The sequence below is a fragment of the Delphinapterus leucas genome, chromosome 8 (genome assembly GCF_059928025.1).
Source record: "Delphinapterus leucas isolate spDelLeu-1000000601 "Yukka" chromosome 8, BTC_Dleu_Yukka2, whole genome shotgun sequence".
Taxonomy (NCBI): domain Eukaryota; kingdom Metazoa; phylum Chordata; class Mammalia; order Artiodactyla; family Monodontidae; genus Delphinapterus; species Delphinapterus leucas.
The window spans coordinates 28,464,764-28,483,776 of NC_143136.1; the positions used below are offsets into that span (position 1 = coordinate 28,464,764).

General features: G+C 40.9%; 1 protein-coding gene across 6 annotated transcripts in view; it reads left to right on the plus strand.

Annotated features, from left to right (window-relative positions):
• The first annotated feature begins 1,864 nt into the window (after positions 1-1,864).
• The window catches only part of PLEKHM3 (pleckstrin homology domain containing M3), a 188,484-nt gene continuing 171,335 nt past the window's right edge, over positions 1,865-19,013 (plus strand). For 3 of the 6 annotated variants that reach the window (XM_022567531.3, XM_022567535.3, XM_089916442.1), the window contains exon 1: positions 1,865-2,217. The gene's annotated coding sequence lies outside the window, so the exon portion shown is untranslated. Of the gene's footprint in view, positions 2,392-19,013 lie in introns of all 6 variants that reach the window. The other 3 variants (XM_022567533.3, XM_089916443.1, XM_022567532.2) reach the window with 3 other exon arrangements.

Sequence of the window (19,013 nt, forward strand, 5' to 3'; positions counted from 1 at the left end):
CTGGTTTCCCTGGTAACCCATGAGCCAACCTGACGTCAATTTCCCCTATAATTGGCAATTTCCCCCCCACTCTCAGGCCGCCCCCCCCCCCCCAGACTGGGTGCATGACCCAAGAATTTGCATTTTTAACATGCATCCAAGAGCCTTGACTCTCAAAATGTGGCATCACCTGGGAGTTCACTAGAGGTGCAAAGGCCCCACCATAGACCTCTTGAATCATGATCTGCATTTTAACAGGATCCCCACACATTAAAGTTTGAGAAGCACTATTCTAGAAGATTCTGTCACATGCTGAAGTTTGAGAATCAGTGGCCTGGGAAGGCTAATGAGAATATAGATGAATTTGGTACAATGTGATGAGTGCATTTATAGAGGAACATGTGAGTTCCTCTGGGCATGTTTAAAGGATCAGGTTTCTCTGTCAGAGATTTCCAGGAGAGGAGTGATGCCACTTGCTTCTTAAAAAGCAAGAAGTTGGCCAGGCTAAAGGGATGGGGCAGGGGTGACAGCTCTCATCAGAGGAAACCCAGTGTCAAAAGTCCTGAGGCAAAAGAGAACACTGCATGTTTAAGGAACAAGAGATGTATCTCGAATTGCAGTATAAGTTTTCAAACAAACATTTAAACTCTAAACATCAACCAAAAGAGATATTTTTAAAAATTCAATGGTTAAAGATTCTCTTATTAATCTTTAAGGGAGTGCAGGAATCAGATTTTTCGAATCTTATCATGCTGTTTCTCTGGCTTCCTTTGACAATTTTTTTGTGTGTGTCCATTTCTTCATTCATTCATTCAAACATATATACATTACACACTGTGCTTTGTGCCTATTATGTGGTGGTGAGTGAAACCAAAACAGTTTCTGCCCTCAGGGAGTTTATAGGTGAAGCTGGAGTGGGAGTGGAGAAGCCAGTAGAACAGGTAAATTTTAAAAATGGGTAATTATAAATTGAGAAAATGGCTAAGTGTGCTATGATGGAGAATAAAGCAGGAGACTTCAAGGAAGGTCTTCCAGCCAGACTGAGGTAGGAGACAGATGGGCCCTTGGGCTGGACAGCTGGTGTTTGTCAAGTGGAGTAAAATTGAAACTTTGTTCTCACTCCAAGGGCAAAGGTAGTGGCAGAAGCTGAGCTCTGCTAAAGTAAAGAGATAAGACAACCACTCCTGAGGTCAAGGAAAACTTCCCTGTCTGCGCATGTGCAGAAAGGCTCCTTGAGGGTCAAAAAGGGAGGGGGCGCCACCCCATAATAAGTGTGGACATACACCCACAGGCTTCTGCAGTGGGATCCATCTTAGCAAAAAGTTGCGCACAGCCCTCCTCCCCTCCCTGCCCGCCACCCCAACATCTATTGGCTAGGATTCCTGGTTTTCATCCAGGCTACCCAGGTTCAATTCCTGGGCAGGGAACTAGGATCTCTCTTTAGGACCATTCACTGCTGTCTTTCCGAGATCAAGACCACCCTATCCTCTTGCAATGTGGCCAAAGTCACTGTGGGGTGGGTCGGAGTGTCTCACAAAGGAGCACTCAGGTTGCCCACCAGTGAGCGTACACACACACACACTTTCTGTTTTGCTGGGAATCCGAATGGGGGTTAAGACCTCCTCTCAAAACCATCCTCTTTCAACCTGCTGGCTACACCATGAAAGGGGAGTGAAAATTGATTTTCATCGCAGCTCCAAACCTGAAATGTGAAGCAATCTCTAGGTTCTAATAGTTCTATTTTCAGAAAGAACTTCTCTCTCTAATTCTCTTAGCCAAGGGAGCTGCTAAATAGCAAGTCTGGTCCCTGGCATGTTTCAAGTGAAATTTTCCAATTGCAAACATCCATCTGTGCGTTGGGAGGAGCAGTGAGGAGGCTCTGCGGCACATACCATTGTTTTCAAAAAGTGTGTGATGAAAACTGTGCGTAAGAAAACAAAGAGATAAGGAGGCCAGGAGGGTGCGGTCAGGCCCTGAGTGGCGCTGGGTCCCTAAGGCAGGAAAGACGAGTCCTTGCGGCCTGGAACCTTGTGTGTCCGAGTCTCGCTTCCTGAGCTGCTGGAAGGAAGCATTTAAGTGTGGGACCGCAAGAAGCGCTTGTAAACAGAGAGCCGGGCCGGAATGGTCGGTGGCCGAACGGGCCGTGACCGTGAGGAGAGCTGGCTGCCAAAGCCGAACCACAGCCAGAAGTAGGTTGCAGGCCCCGCAGGTGAAGGGGGAGAAGTAGCCGGAGGCCAGGTGAGCATCTGCCTGCTTCTGTGCTGCTGGACTGGCCACTGCGGGAAGGGTGTGGGGATGACAGCATTGTGAGTATCCGAGAAGCTCCCTGGCGTAGCGGTGATTTTGCGGTTTCTTCCATGCTCTGGTTTCTATTTCACCCTGGAAACTGCACAGCAGTGCAATGGATAATAGGTGAGGGGAGACTGTATGATGCGTTGTCTGTTTATTTTTATGAATCAGGTATATAAGTAGAAAGCAGTTGAAATAGCTGATCCCGTTCTGTGTGTTGTTTTTAGTACCCCGCTGCCCCTCCTGGGTCTTAGAAACCAAGCCTCAGCAGAGCTTTTAACTCACATCTAACTGGGGCTTTCAGACTACAACGACTGTTCCATCTGTTGACCTTGTTCGTTTTTAATATACAGTAAATGACACTATGTGACTGATGACAAGCATGATTTGGTTTTCCATGAAAGGATTACTAAGCTAAAAGATCGAGATAAGGACATTTCAGACCCACTCCTCAAATAAAGTGTTACTACTGAGATATACAAATGAATGACAAATTGAGACTGGTCTAGAGTTATAGCTTGCAAAGCAGGACAGATTTGAATTTACTAGGTTAAACTGAGATTGAGCTATGCTGTTGTAAACTAATTTGGAAGTTTTTTTCTTCTTGGAAAAGAGAAATACCTGGGTTTTTTTCCTTTAATATTATAATTTCAGTAGTCATAGTGAATTATGATTTGTATTCATTCATAAGATACTTTATTATAAAATACCACACGTAAATTATAATTGGCACACCTTAAGATATAAGGCAAATTTTGTTTCATTAACTTCAAAAACAAATGCCTTAACCAAAATTGGGCTAAAAGGTCAGTAGGCATGTGTCACCTTGGTCACATAGTCTAACTTTTAGTTACTAGAAGAATATTAGATTAAATTGCTCATAGAAAAGTGTTTTATAGTCATGCACATCAAGGAAATAATATTAATGCCTGATGAGTTTGTCTTTCAGTGAGTATTTTCACAATGTAATGGTTCATAGCAAGAACTATAAAGCCATTCTGGGTTTGAATTCCTGCTTGGTCACTTCCTATTTTGTAACCTTGGGCAGTTTATTTGCTATATTTCTTAATCTGTAGTATGGAAATAATAACGGTACTGATTTCATAGGGTTGTTAGGACGATTAAATGAGTTAATATTTTTAAAGTTCTTAGAACAGTGCATGTAGTAATTGCGATATACATGTTTGTTAATAAATACATAAAATAAAGATATACCAATGTTGAAAGTAAAATGGTGGTTGCCAGGAGCTGGGGGAGGGGCGAAATGTAGAGTTGTTAAATGGGTATAGAGTTTCCGTTTTGCAAGATGAAGCATTCTAGAGATTAGTCGCACAACAATTGTGAATGTACTTCATAGTTTGGAACTGTACACTTAAAAATAGTTAAGATAGTGAATTTTATGTAATGTACTTTTCCCCACAATTAAATCTTTTTAAAATACCAATGTTAGCAAAGTCATATACAATCATAGGGGAATTTGTTCCAAGACCCCCCACAGATACCAAAATTCAACAATGCTCAAGTCCCTTATAAAATGGCATAGTGCTTGCATGTAACCTCTGCTACACACATCCTCTGGTATAATTTAAATCATCTCTAGATTACTTATAATACCTCGTATAACATAAATTCTATGTCAAGAATTGTAAATTCTATGTAAATAGTTGCCCAGTGCCCAGCAAGATTCAAGTTTTGCTTTTTGGAGCTTTCTGGAGTTTTCTTCCCCCAAATATTTTCAGTCTGTGGTTGGTTAAATTTGCGGATGTGGAACCCTAGGGTACGGAGGGCCGACTGTGTTCAGAATCTTTATTAGCACACAGCAGCCCCATCCTTAGTTGTCTTTGCCATTGTGAAAATGCAACTTCTGGCAGTCATCAGTAAGATTCACTTATTTGGTAAATTCATGAAATTAAGACATCATAAAGAGCACAAACAAATGATAAGAAACAACATCTAATACCCTATGGCAAGCACAGTTCTGAAAATGCCCCTCCACCAAGATTGCATACCCTCATCCCCAGAACCTGTAAATATGATGCAGTATCACTTCCTTGATCATGTTTCTTTATATGGCACAGTTGAATTTAAAATGGGGAAATTAGCTGGTGGGCCAAATCTAATCAAAGAGGCCTGTAAAAGAGGAGAGCATTCTCTGGCTGGGGAAACCAGAGAGATCTGAAGCCTGAGAAGAACTGAACATGCTGTTGCTGTTTTGAAAATGGAGGTGACACTTGAGAAGGCATGGGGACAGCCTTGAGAAATGCGGGAGCCCTAGAATTGCTGAGGGTGACCCAGTGTGGAAACTGGAACCTCAGGCCGAGGGTCAACAAACTGAATGAGCTCAGAACTGGATTCTTTACCAGAACCTCTAGTTAAGACCACAGCCTAGCCAACGCCTTGATTTCTGCCTTGTGAAAGAGAGCCTGAGCAGAGAACCCATACAACCCCACCCAGACTCTGACCTTCAGAATTGCGAAGTAAGAAATGGGTGTTCTTCAAGGAACAGTAGCTCCCACTCGCCGCAACTAGAGAAAGCCCATGTGCGGCAACGAAGACCCAATGCAGCCAAAAATAAATTAAATAAAATAAATAAATTTATATATATATAAAAAGAAATGGGTGTTGTTTTGAGGTACTAAGCTTGTGGGAATTTGTTACACGGCAAAAGAAAACTAATATGACAGGAACAGACTACCCATACAAGAGAAAACTGAATGGCTAACAGTCATATGAAAATGCATTCTCTTTCCATTAATCAAAGAAATGAAATTGAAACAACAGCAAGGGACCATTTTTCCAGCTCTCAAATTTACATAGATTTAAAAAAATTCTAATTCTCCACATCAGGTAGTGGGTAGTGGAGCAGACACTCTTAGATGCTGTGAGGGGTGTGCAGATGTGAAAGCTTTCTGAAAAACTCATTGGCTGAATGTACGAAAAGTCTCACTAAATGTGTCCACTCCTCGATCCAGTAGTTCCACTCCTAGCAGTCTGTCCAAAGGAACTTATGAGAAATATTTTAAAAGTTAATGTTCACAAGTGCTTAATATGGCTTTGGTTAGAAAAGTCAGATATTGGCAATAGTCTAAATGCCCAACAAGAGGGGAACAGTTTAAATAAATTATGCTATCATCAAAAGACATGGTTTTATACAGATTTGTAAAAGGATGTTTATGAAGAGTTTTAACAGTGTGGAAAGGTATTTATCAATTTTTGCTAAATGGGGGGGAGATAGGCTAGAGAACTGTATGTGCAGTCAACTCTCAACTATGTTTAAAAAACCAGAAAGATCTACCTACATAAGGAAAGGGACTGAAAGGGCCAAAATGGGGCAGTGCTTTTTTCTCATTGGAGGATGAATAGGCATTGTGTATTTTCCCTTTTATACTTTCTGTATTTTCAAAATGTTTAACAATAAGTATATAGTAATTGTTTATAACCATAATAGTCAATAAACATTATTTTAAAAGCTGTTAAAACTCTATGTTGTGGGGAATACAATGAATCTAAGACATTGTCCAGTCAAATAATGGAGAATATAAAAATCCATAAATAACTTAATATATGGCAGGAAGTGATGTTTTAAAGAAAGACTAGAAGATAGGATATGATAAATATGGTTGGAAAGATTGAAATAAAGTTGGATAACTTATTTCTCGATAAGGGTAATCAGTGAAAGCTTGATGGTGGAAGGATGGCTGAATATCATACTGAAATGATAGAAAAAGGAAGCTCATGGTTGAGCTTTCATTGTCTTTGTTTTCTCATAGATTGATGGATTTTAGGCTTTGGGCTATGGACTCAGGTTAATTATATAAGTGGAAAACAAAGAACTGTGATGGATATATAACCGTTAGCAAAAAAGAAAAAGAAAAAGCCCTCTGCATGTTATTACTAGGAAAACCAAACTGGATGTAGGCCGGTAACAGCTGCATTAAAAAACATCCAAAGCTAATATTTATTGAATACTTATCAGATACTTAATATACTCCATTCCAGTTTAATCATGTATGCAGCCTTCCTGTAATACTTGAAGTCACGTCATACATTTACAAATTTAAGAAACAGGCAGGTAGAGGGGTACTACTTTAATTACTGGTTTCAGAAGACCTGATTTTAATAAAAACCTGAAAAGGTTAGACCATTTGGGCAGAATTTTTAGCATTCTCCATCTCTAGACAGTTTGCAGGAGCCCCAGACCACTGCTACTCCTTTTTTTCCCTACTAGCTCCCTTTTCTATTTTCACTTTACACTCTCCTCCAACACCTGTAGAAAAGTATGGAAAGTGTCTGTTGCTCCACTGGCTGTTAGCCAAATGCTGATTTTCTTCATGGGGAGTGTTAACCCTTCAAAAGAAACCCTGTGGAGGGATATCTAGAAAGGAATTGCTTTTTTTCTTTTTCCTTTTTCTTTTAGAGTGGATTTTATATATGGTTCATAAGTAGCGGAACTGTATGCTAGCTTGGAGTTTCTGGGGCAAGCTAATGCAGAGAATTGAGTAATGAGTGAGGGTGTGATAAGAATAACCACCAGTAGTAAATTCCGTGCATTGTGTTTGCTCTGTTTCATTGGCTACTGTATGTATTACCAGACAGCAATAACACGCCTACATAGTTCACCTTCATATTGACAGTAAGGTATGAAGTTTATTTGGTCCATGAGGGTAATTAATGTTAACGGCAACATGAATTATGAGCAAAAACCAAAGTCAAAATATAGAGGCCATTGTATTGAGATGTCAGGCATGCTATTTTCATTAACATTTTGTTTGTTTTTCATACACTTATTAACTGTCAATTTATGTGTTTTAAATTGGATTCCCCGATTATATGCCACATTTATGAGTATGGGAGAGATTTATTTGTCTAGTTACTGTGATTAGTGTAACCAATTTATAATTCAGTACAAACTGAAGCTGCCCTGTTCTGCATTATGCAGTTTACTTGTGGACATTTATCTAACTGGGAAATTACTAAATATCCATTTTACCTTGTGGTCTATAGATGTGATCATAAATGTAGATTTTCATAGAACAAGGAACATATATTCTAGGTTAGAAAACATTGGAAAGGTAACCAGCAGTTTTTATGCTCCAGGAAATTAGCTAATTGATCTTTTCCCATGAACTTTTCCAGAACAACTTCTCTTCCACCCTCAGAGATTCATTGGTTTGCTAATTAAACAAGTAAGAATTGAGCACTTATTTTGTGCCGTGGCACATACCTCTTGTACTTGGAACCAGCAATACAATCTTGAAGAAAACAGGCACAATCCTTGCCTTCATGAAGGTTACAGTCTAGTGGGGGAGACACACAAGTAAGCAGGCTAGTCTTACACAGAGTGAAAAGCATTATAATTGAGGAAATCAGTGTGTTATGGGAACACAAAAGAGGGATGTTCAAAATGGACGTGGGAGGTCAGGGAAGAAGTGATACCTCAGCAAAGACCTGAAGGCTGAACGAGAATTAGCCAAGTTGGGTGCTGTGTGTTTTGGGGTGCGGGGTAGAGACGATGGAGATTTAAGAGGTAAGCCCAGGAAAGTAAGTGGACTTGAGCTCTTATAGGCAGTGTTAAGGAGTATATAATTTATCCAGAAGAGAAGGGTTTTAATTTTAGAAAGCCCTCTCTGACTGCAGTGTGGCAAATGGATTAGTGGAGGGAAACACTAGAGGGAGGAAACTGGATGGTGGTGTCTGAACTAAGGCCGTAAAGAAGGAGAGCAATGGATAAATTTGGCAGATCTCGCAGAGGTAGAATTAGCATGACTTGCTGATTTGGAGTGATTTGTGGGGGAGGGAGCCAGCAGGGTCAGGGATGATGATATCCTTCACTATATGGAGAATGCCAGGAGGAGGAGCAGGTTGAGGGTAAGATGAGGAGTTTGGTTTTGTGCATGTTAGGAGTTAGGGGATGTCTGAAAGGCAGTTGCGTGTGGGTCTAGAGCTCAGGATAACAATGTTTCTCATCTGTCACATGGACTGCTGCCGAAGCCATGGGGATGGAGAAGATCACCCAGGTGGAAGAGGAGCTAAATAAGAGGGTTATGGGGAAAACGGAGGAACACCTACATTATGATGTGGGCATAGGAAGGGGGCTCATACAGGGTACCAGAGGGAGCATCCAGAGATAAAGGAGAAATTCCGGAAGAGACTACATCAGTGCTTTCATGAGAGCAATGCAAAGAGTGGGTGTTGAGTAGGTCAGATCCTGCTGAGAGGTCAGTCAGATGTGGAGTGAAAAACCTCCTGGGTTTAGCCAAAAGGAAAGTGTTGGTGACCTCTGCCTGTGCAGTTTCACCTGGGGCAGAATCAGTGCTTCTGCAGGGAGGAATGAATGGGTGAGAAGTGGAGTCAGAAAGCATAAAAAAAAAAAATTCTTTAAGAAACCTGGAAGAGGAGAGGAGGGACAGAGTATCCTACCTGTACAGGAACTTGGGAGACAAGGGAGTATTTTACTTCTTTGTTTTTTCTTCTTTGAGAAGAGACATTCCTTTTGAATCACCCTGAATCTTGCACTGCTGAATCCTTTCACTCTAAGACTACCAGAAAGCCCAATGTGCAGCAACTCATTTTGCCTGAACAGTGCAGGAGGAACCCTTGAGTTAATTAAAACCTTATCTCAGAGCTTCCTAAACTGACTGCTGTCACCGCTCTCTCCACCAGTTTGTTGGTTTATAATGGGAGATCAAAGAGACTGTGGTGACCCTTTCCCTGGTACCATATGGATGACCGCGGATGACCCCCGTTGGCATCCTGTACCCTGCCTTTGAGTTCACAAAGCACTACGTTATGTCATTTGATTTACATTCCAAAACAACCTTTGGAGAAGGTAGGACAGGGATCCTTATTTGACCTGCATTGAAATAACTAGAATTCAGTTTCAAATGACATGCCTGGAATCACACATCTAGTAGTAGTGCATGGGCAGTTCAGGTCTTCTAATTCCAGATCTTGTGGTCCAAAAGTAATTAACCTTCACTGAGAGGTTAGATATGATGTCTATATTTTCACTGTAGTGTGATCATATAAAACTTGGGCATATCATATTTTAGTACACTTAAGAAACAAGACTGAAGATTGTGGGTCAACTTTGTAATTTCGCTTGAGTCCCATATACATTGATATTTGTCCCCTATCCACCCGCTGTCCCCCAAAAAAGTTAAGTTGGTTTTAGAAGGAGGCAGTTTATTTGGACATGTCTTAATAGTCAAAGCATGTTTGAATTATCTATAGTCACATCTAATTTGAAAATATTCCTTTTAATTCTTTTGACAGAAACACTTATTTGCAGGGTTTTTTTTTTTTTAAGCAAACATTTTTACAAGTGTTTCTATTTATTGGCTAAATGAAAAATGATGTCTTTGGGAAACATTAGTAAAAGGTTTGGGCAATTAGGACTATGTAAACATTTGCAAAAGCACTTGTTTGGCCTGAATGGAGTCAGTTATTATACCCTTGCAGACATTCCAAGCAATATGTCCAAGGTCACTGAGAGAATTGAGGTTAGCTATTTAGTTAGAGAACAGCCTTTTATTCTGTTTGTTCAGACACCTATCATCCACTATTCCCTTAGAGAATTTACAATGACACAGAAATAGTACAGAGGTGAATTTTTTTTTTTTTTTGGTAAATTAAGTATAAACTATTTCCCTGGATATTTAGCAATTAACTTTCTGAGTTGTGGGATTAACAAACAGAAGGATTTAAAAAATAAATATTAAAGTTGCTGAAGTTTGACATTAAAACTCAAAGCACCTTGTATGTAAAATTCTAGCTGTATTATCTCAGGGTAATTAGTTTGCTGTTAATTGTGTACAGGACAGTATGTGCATTTTAGAGGTTTGTTTCCACTCACTCACTGGCCATATTACCTTGGACAAGGTACTGCATTTCTTTAGATCTCAATTTCCTTATCTGTAAAATGGTAATAATAATAGCAGCTCTCCGATAAGGTTGTTGTGAGGATTTAACAACATAATGAAGATAAAGGGCTTCACATAATGACCTTAGGAAGTGCTCAATAAATGTTAGTGATGACTCTTAAATCTTGGTCTTGGTGTAGGAGTTGTAAGAACTCTATTTTGTTTTTAAACGTTTCACTAAATACACCATTCCACATTTAACGTATGTCCATCCACGCTGAAGGAGTCCTCTGTAGGGCATTTTTGAAGGGTTTAGTATAACAGTAGTTGTCTCTGATGCTGGGCAAACTCTTTGAGTCCCAGCTACCATAAGCCTATCATCCTAATGTCAGATCAAAACAGTCACAGAAATAAGACCAATCAGAGCTCCAGAATTCAACTTCAGAATGTTTACACGTTGCTGTCTTGTTTTGTAAAAATCCATTCAGTACCAATGATAATAGTCCACAATAAAAGAAATTTAAACCCAGATTTGTGGATGAAAATGTAGTTCTTACTGTTCTTCCTCTTCATACTTAGTAAACTTTTCCTTTGTCCTGTGTGATGGGCAGAGAGTTTTCTGGCCTTCATGTAGTACATAGTAAAATAACAAAGACTCGTCCTCTTGTTTTACCTTGCCTTGTCCTTATCTTTGAGGGTCAAAGACAATGTTTTGTCTGCTTTTGGCAGCCTTGCTTGTTTCCTGACGGAATTGGTGAGAGGCTGCTTGGTAGCCAACCAAGGTCAAGGTCATTGTCACAGATTGAGTCCAAAAGGGAGGGAGGGGTCGTGGGTGCAGCCCATCACCCCTGGGTATGTCTGTCCTTTCAAATAAGAAGTGAGTCACCTTCTGCTTAGACCTTATCATGGGTCTGGTACTCTCTGGGTGCCATTCAACAAAGACCCAGCCTCATTTTTTAGCAGGTTCAAGTGTAGCCAGGAAAGACAAAAAAATCAGTTAACTACTTCTCATGTACGTTCACCCTAAATGCCCAGAGGAACCAGTTTTGTGAATATGTGCTAACCCATAAGCTGGTTGTTACTTTGAAGGTTAAAGTGGTGAGTGTTCTCCCTTCTGGTAATCAGCTACCCAAGGAATTAAAGTCAACGGGAAGTGAGGCAAGGATTCATTTCTCATGACATCTCAGCCACCCAGCAAATGCTTCTGTTGGCCAGGGATGTTTCTGTGGGTCGGATAGATTCTGTGGGTTGGATAGACTTGGGCAGCTTGTGAGGAAGCCCTCTGCACTTGTGCCTCCCATTTGTGCAATTGTTTGTTAGTTCACTTTGAGCTCAGGCTTTGGTGGGACCTTTAGAGATATTCTTGTAGGTTGACAGCTTCATGCCAGAAGCAGCATCATTTTTAGAGCATGTCTGATTGGTTTTATTTGTACGTTTCGTTTGTCTTTGGTTTGTTTCAACTGAAGTCATCTCTGTACACATGTTATTATGCCATTCAATTGTGTTCTGTCACTTAAGACTTTTTATTGTCCCTTGATTAGTAATGACTTCTTATTTATGTTCCCATAACACCTTCTGTATACTTCTGTTAAGGCACTTTTTATACTTGGTTTTGTATTGTTTCCCCACTAGCTGTTAAGCCCTTTGAGGGCAGAAGCTGTGTTTTGTGTCCGTACCATCACCTAACTTAGTGTTTGGGTACTTGGTCCATCCTCTGTGAGCGCTTGTTGAGTATAAATGGTTGTGTGGTTAGAAATCAACAAGCTTCTAATAGGAATAGTAATTGTTTTAGATTTTACAAAAATTTCACATATATTATCTGCATTTGTGCATTACAGCTCTCTAATGGAGAGGTGCACTGATGGAGACAGACGTTGGAAGGATTTCCATTTTGCAGATAAGAAGGGCCAGGACATCCTGAGTCAGCCTGACTTGCTGGAGGTCATTCAGCTTAGAAGGCAGTGCTGGGACATGAACCCTTTCTTGGTGTCAGAAATGTGTGTTCTTCCCATTGCCACACCTCTGTCCCATCAAAAAACCTCAAAATTGGGTGGCTCATGGATTGAATTCACCTTACTCCTTGTTTATGGTCCTTCTAGCGTCAGGGCCCCTGAGTGATTTAAAGTGGTTTAAAAGGTAATTGAACATGGACTCAGTAATTTGACAGGGATTCTGGGAATTTCTTTTTCTTCCCCATGGGACCTTCGACTGACAGTAGATGAGTCATTTTGGTCTCTGTTTCATCATCTCTAAAATAATCCTGCTGCTTTACTTACCTGTCTCTGTTGAGATTACTACAAATTTTTTTCAACTTATCAAGTGCTTTATAAACCATGCTCTAAACCATGCATGTGAAGACGATTATTCTCAATAAAGTCAAATAGTTATATGAGCTGATGACATCTTTAAAGATGCTAATCTGAAAAGCTATTTCTTTAGCTTTTTTGGGTATTTTGCATAGCTGGGTCTCAGTGTTCTTCCTTGGGGTGGCCATTACGAGGTCTCATGCTAGCTGGTTTAGATGACACCTCCATGTACTAGTTATTTCCTGCTGCAGTTGGAGGGTGACTCTAGCACACGTAGTTTTTATGATGGAACTTTTCAACTTCTTCACCTCAGTCCTAGGATGGAGGTAATTTGAGTGATTCTTTTGTTTGTTTTTTAATCACTGTTTCCTGCCATGGAGGTAACGGGGAATGGAAAACATTGAGTCTGCATTTTTAGACACTTAAGTAACTGAAGTTTGTGTCTGTCTGTTTTGCTCCTAAAACCAGGACATTTTGGAATGCTGGTGGTTTTATGAAAATGGGCTTCTCAATCAGAAGTCTTGGCTTTCCAGCACAGTGGGTGCCACAGGGGCATAATAACATTGCCGCCTTCAATAGCAGAGCAATTGGAGATTTGAAGCCCCACACTTATATTTAGGTTGGTTTCTGGGAAAACATCTTGGGGCATCAAATGTCTCAATGATTTTTGCAAGAGGCAAACAGTAAGCACAGAGATGTACTGAAAAATGCTTAGGTTGATTGCCTGGGGGTATTTCAAAAGGAACATGTCCTTTCTGGTATTAAAAAGAGCTTGAGCTCTAAGTCACTGGAAAATTAGACCGGCCAAGCTATGGATTTGCAGTGGTTCACAAAATAATTCCCAAGCGCTGCATAGGTGCTTTTGTTTCTATAAAAGGTCTGAGTGAGGTCTTTGCTACCTGACCTTTGCCATGTTATTTTTAAACCCGGTTTCAATAGCTTGGAAGCTTTTTCTAACCAAGAAAAAATTTAAAAGCTCAAGTCAACATAACGTTTTGGAAAGCATGTCAAATTTTTATTAAACGAGCTTATAATGAATTCAGATACAGTTTGGGCAGAAAAGCAGAGTGGTGTTTATATTTACAGACGTCAGTACTTTGAAAACATGCTCTTTATGCAGTCGTTCATTCAGCCCATATTTACTGAGCACCCATTGTGTACTAGCCATTGTGTTAGGCCCAGTGAGGGTTGTAAAAATGAAATGGGGTAGAATCGCTGTGCCCAAGTTGCTGTAAGTCCAGTAGGGTAGGCGTGTGACCTCAGGAAAGTTACTAGGTATCGTTTCGCCTCAGTTTCCTCATCTGTAAAAGTGGGAATAATGGTACCCACTTTACACATGGTGAGGCTTAGAGATATAAAGTACTGAGCAATGCACCTGGCACAAAATACGCTTTTGGTAGTTATTATAATATAATATAATAATATAAGATAATATAATTATTATAAGATAATATAATTATTATCATCATCATTTCAGAAGGAACAGGCAGCAGGCAGTGTAAGTTGTGGAGGCAGTACCAAAGCCATTCTCTGGACATTTAAAGAAAGAGCTGACCGTTTTAGGGTGAGGAATCACAGAAAGCTTGTGGAAGAGGCGGCAAGCAAGCCTGAAGAGTGGATAGAATTTCAGTAGGTAGAGGTGGGGAGACGGTACCTCAGAGATAACTGTAAGCAAAGTTTTGGAGTTGGGAAAGCCTAAAACTTGAGCAGTAGCATCCCAGTTTGGAGGAAAAGAATGTCTTATGGAAGGGAAGCGGGAAGTTGGACAGGCAAGCTAGTCCAAGACTGTGAAAGGCCTAGAGTGTCAGGTTAGAGAGTTGGGCCCTGTTGTCAGTGGGAGCTGCATTGAAGGGTTTTATTTGCTACCGTCTCCCCAGTACCTCAGACAGCACCCAACCCATAGTGAGCAGTCAGCAAATAATTATTGAGTGAACAGCTGAGTGTGGCTTTAGACAAGTTGAGCTTCATTTTGCCAGATGATAAGCCAGATAGAAATGTCCTACAAAAAGTTGGGGACATGGGACCAGAGTCCATGGAGACTGAAGGTGGAAATTTGGGAGGTGTGAGCATGGAGGTAATTATGGGGCTAAACTGACCCGAGGAGTACATGCGGCTGTAGTCAGAGAAGAGAGCTGAGGTGATGCCCCTATTTGATGAGCAGACCAGGAAGGAAAGGAGGAAGATGGAACAGAGAAGGAGAGGGTAGAAATGAGAGGAAAACAGAGAGCGTGGTGCCCATGAAACCTGGGGAGGAAAGGTTTGAGGAGGGGCCGGTTGACATGCTCGAGGCGGGTCGGGGCTTTGCAGTGCACTAGTGGCAGTATAGAGAGGAGGTCCCTGGACAGGGTGGAAGAGAGTTCAGTCAGGTGGGGCCTTGTGCCAGGCTGTAAGATATCGGTGGGCACAGCACACTCTGAGACATTTCTTTTTTCTTTTCACGGTTAATAATTACTGGTATTTGCTTTTTGAGTAGGTCTTTAAACAGACAGTGTGCCCAAATTGTGTACTGTATATAATCTGATTCCAATTAAATATTAGATAAAAACACACCTAACTATTTCGTTCTGAGATCATGACTGATTTTTATTTTCTTTTCCATATCTGTCAGTATTTTCCAGAGTTTTTATGTGTTTATTACCTTCATAACTGGGAAAAACACTGTAAAATTATATTTCTAAATGGTATGTTCCTTAGGTATTGCCTGGCAATACACTTCTCATTTATTGAAACTTAGATAAATGTAGCCATTTAATGTTCCCTCCAGGCCTATGAAGATGGGATTCCATTTGTGTTTCTAGCTGTCTTTCTCCTCTGAAAGAGCCCCTGAACTCTTCTTATGAGGTCCACAGAGGCACCATTTCCTTATCTGCGGCTCTTGGCTTGCCTGTGCTCCATCAACATGCTTACATTACAACATGTCTTTATGACAAAGCACCATGACAAAGCGTAACCTCTTGTAGCCTGATAATCCAGAAGCATTCTCACTAGGGTCATATTCTCTTGTGGTGGAGCCTTTACATTATGTAACTCTCAGAAAATGTACAGTCAGCTGTGGCCTTAACCAAAGTGAAGACCGTGTGAGAGCCACATGTGCTGACCATTCTTATAATCACCCTTGTTTCTTATGTTTGAAAATGAATTGGCAGAAACTGTTTATCCCAGGTGTCTTTGGTATTGCATTTTTCTCTGTAGTCCAGCTGCTTCTAAAACTACAAGGCCCCAGACACCCTCTTGAGCACTCATTAAGTTCTGAATACCAGCCATTTAGTCAAGTGAGAGGAAGTCAGCGTTTTTACCATCCAGCTTGGGAGAAAGTGGCATCTCTGTGTGGGCCAGGCTGGTATTATTACTCATATCTGCTTCTACTTCTGTGTGGAAGGACTGCTGTATTCATCCTGCTAATTAGCCTTGCCTAATGAGCATGTAAACAGCAGATTTCCTTGTTAGGAAACAGTAATGCACTGATTCTGCATCCTGTTAACATTTTGATGCATGCATGGAATTCTTTGGATTGAGCTTTTATGACAACACTGACAAATGGACCTCAGTTTCTCAGTCTGTTACATTGGGGAAATAATCCTTTTTACAGAAAGGGTATTCTTTATAAAAATAAAATAAAGTGTCTGTAGATCATTGAGTTTGGCTGAAAAGTAGGGTGTTATAAATAGTTGGTTGCTGACTTTGCTGTTGTTGGACTGACATATCTTTCCAGGGGAAGACAGGAGCAGGTGGTTCTTGAATGGGTGAGGTCCAGTGGAGGGCTCCATAATTATATAGCAGTTTACATTTTTTAAAGGTGTGTTGGAACAGCTACCCGGTGAATGAGCCACATGTGAAGCAATTTGATATTAGCAGTGTTGTTGGATATAGGTAGCTGAGTAAGATACCCAGAGTTTTAATGGTTTGCCAGAGGCCACCCAGCACGTGTGTGGTTGAGCCAGATTTAGAACACAGTTCTAATTAGCTCCTGATTTCCACTTTTTGTGTGGAGGCAAACCACACTGCACCAACACGGTGATTTCATTCAGTTCACTTTGTCAGAGGAAAGTCCTGTTCATATTTTGACCTGTCTGAATATGTTATTATTATTTAATTTCTTTATTTTGGTTTTGGCTGCATTGGGTCTTTTTTTTTTTCTTTTGCATTGGGTCTTCTTTGCTGCGTGCAGGCTTCTCATTGCGGTGGCTTCACTTGTTGCGGAGCACGGGCTCTAGGCACGAGGGCTTCAGTAGCTGTGGCACACAGGCTCAATAGTTGTGGCTCGCGGGCTCTAGAGTGCAGGCTCGGTAGTTGTGGTGCACAGGCTTAGTTGCTCCGCGGCATGTGGGATCTTCCCAGACCAGGGATCGAACCCATGTCCCCTGCATTGGCAGGCAGATTCTTAACCACTGTGCCACCAGGGAAGCCCATGTTGTTATTACTTTTTAATTAATTAATTTCAGAACCAAATGAGGCAAGCTAGTAAGAGGTCTTCATTTATGGAGACTAAACTTCGCATTAGACCCTTGTATTGTAGTGAATTTGAGGCCTATACATCCTAGGGAAAAGATAAATTCCAAAAGGAGAAAGGTTGGAAAATGGAGCCCCAAAAGATGAAGACATAGAGATTATATAGGAGGGTCAGTAAGGCATCATGCCTGCTGTCAAGTAGCTTGGAGTATAGAGTGGGATGGAGAGAAATTGTTCATCATTACAGTACATTGTGGCAAACCCAGGGTGTTCTGAGAGCCTGAGCAATTCGGAAGGCTCCCCAGCTTGGCCCAAAGCATGGAGGAGTAAAACAGCAAGGTGAATGTTGGTCAGGAAGGACAAACTAGAGAGGTGGATAGGTCATGAACGGCGATGAATGTCATGCAAAGGAGTAACAATATATTCATTCAGCGTGTATCTATCTAGTGCCTTTTGTGTGTGTGTGTCAGACATTCTCTATGTACTTGGGATACATTAGTGAACAAAATAAGCATCAGTTCCTGCCCTCGAGGAGCTTATACTTTAGTGGGGTGAGAGAAACACTAGACATTAAATAATAAGTAAATTGAGTGGTTTGTTAGAAGATGGTAGATGCATAAGGAAGAAGGGTCCAGCCAGGTGATCAAGGTTAACGTGAGCAGTAGTAAGTCATGTTGATAGTATCTACTCTTGTTATGATGTGATCAGAATGGCACTTTACCTCTGTAGTTTTTCTCCCCCAAATATACAGCCCTAGTCTTATCATTAAACAAATCCCAGTTGAGAGACAATCTATAAAATACCTGACCAGCGCTCCTCAAAACTGTCAAAGTCATCAAAAACAAGTAAAGTCTGAGAAACCGTCACAGCCGAGAGAATGCTAAGGAGACTTGACAACTAAATGCCGTGTGGTATCCTGGATAGGATCCTTGAACAGGAAAAGGATATTAGGGAAAAGCTGAGGAAATCTGAACAAAGTATGAACTTTAGTTAACAATAATGTATCAATATTGGTTCATTAATTGTGACAAATGTACCACATTAATGCAAGCTGTTACATGGAGGAAACTCTTTGTGGGGTATATAGGAGCTCATTGTACTGTCTTTGCAATAATTCTTTAAATCTAAAACTGTTCTAAAATTAAAAGGTTATTAAAAAAAAATAAAAAACAGAGTAAAGGGGATCAGAAGTCCAGGGCAGAGACACATGTCATAATTTAAAATAGGGTGGTCAGGGGAGGCCTCACTGACAAGGTGACATGAACAGTCACTTAAAGAGAGAGTTCACCATGTTGGTATTGGGAACCAATGCAAAGACCCTGAGGTGAAAACATGTCTGCAAGTTGGAGAACCGGCAGGGCGGCTGGTGTGGAAGGGAGGGTAGGGGGTAAGGAGAGTATGAGGTCACAGAGGAAAGGTGATGGAACCCATCAGGTGAGGGCTTTTAGGCTGTTGTTATTCGTGTGCTATACCGTGTGCCGGGAACCATGCCATGCATTGTCCTATTTAGTTCTCTCAACTATTTTAGGAGAGAGGTATTATTAACTTGCTGATTTTGCAAATGAGAAAACTGAGATTAGTAAGTGACTTACTGAAGTCCCATTCCTGGTAATTGGTGAAGCTGCCGTTCCTTTCTTCCTCCTGAGACCCAAAGTTGTCACTCCTGACTTCCTCCTCCTCTCCTCAGGGGGCTGAACTAGATCTTCTAGGCCAGGAATTGGCAAGCCACAGCCCGCTGGAAAATCTGGCCCTCTGCATGTTTTTTGGTGTTTGTTTTAAGTCGTGGTAAAAAACATACAATTTACCATCTAATCATTTTAAGGTCAGTAGTGTTTATATTCACATTGCTGTGAAACAGATCTCCAGAACTTTTCATCTTGCAGATCTGAAACTCTATACCCATTAAACAATAACTCCCTTTTCCCTCCTCCCCTCCAGCCCTGGTAACCCCCATTCTACCTTTCTATTTCCATGAATATGACTTCTTAATATACATTGAATCACGCAGTATTTCTTTTTGTAACTGGTTTATTTTACTTAGTATGATATCCTCGAGGTTCATTCATGTTGTAGCATGTGACAGGAGTTCCTTCCTCTCAAAGGCTGAATAATATTCCATTGTATGGAT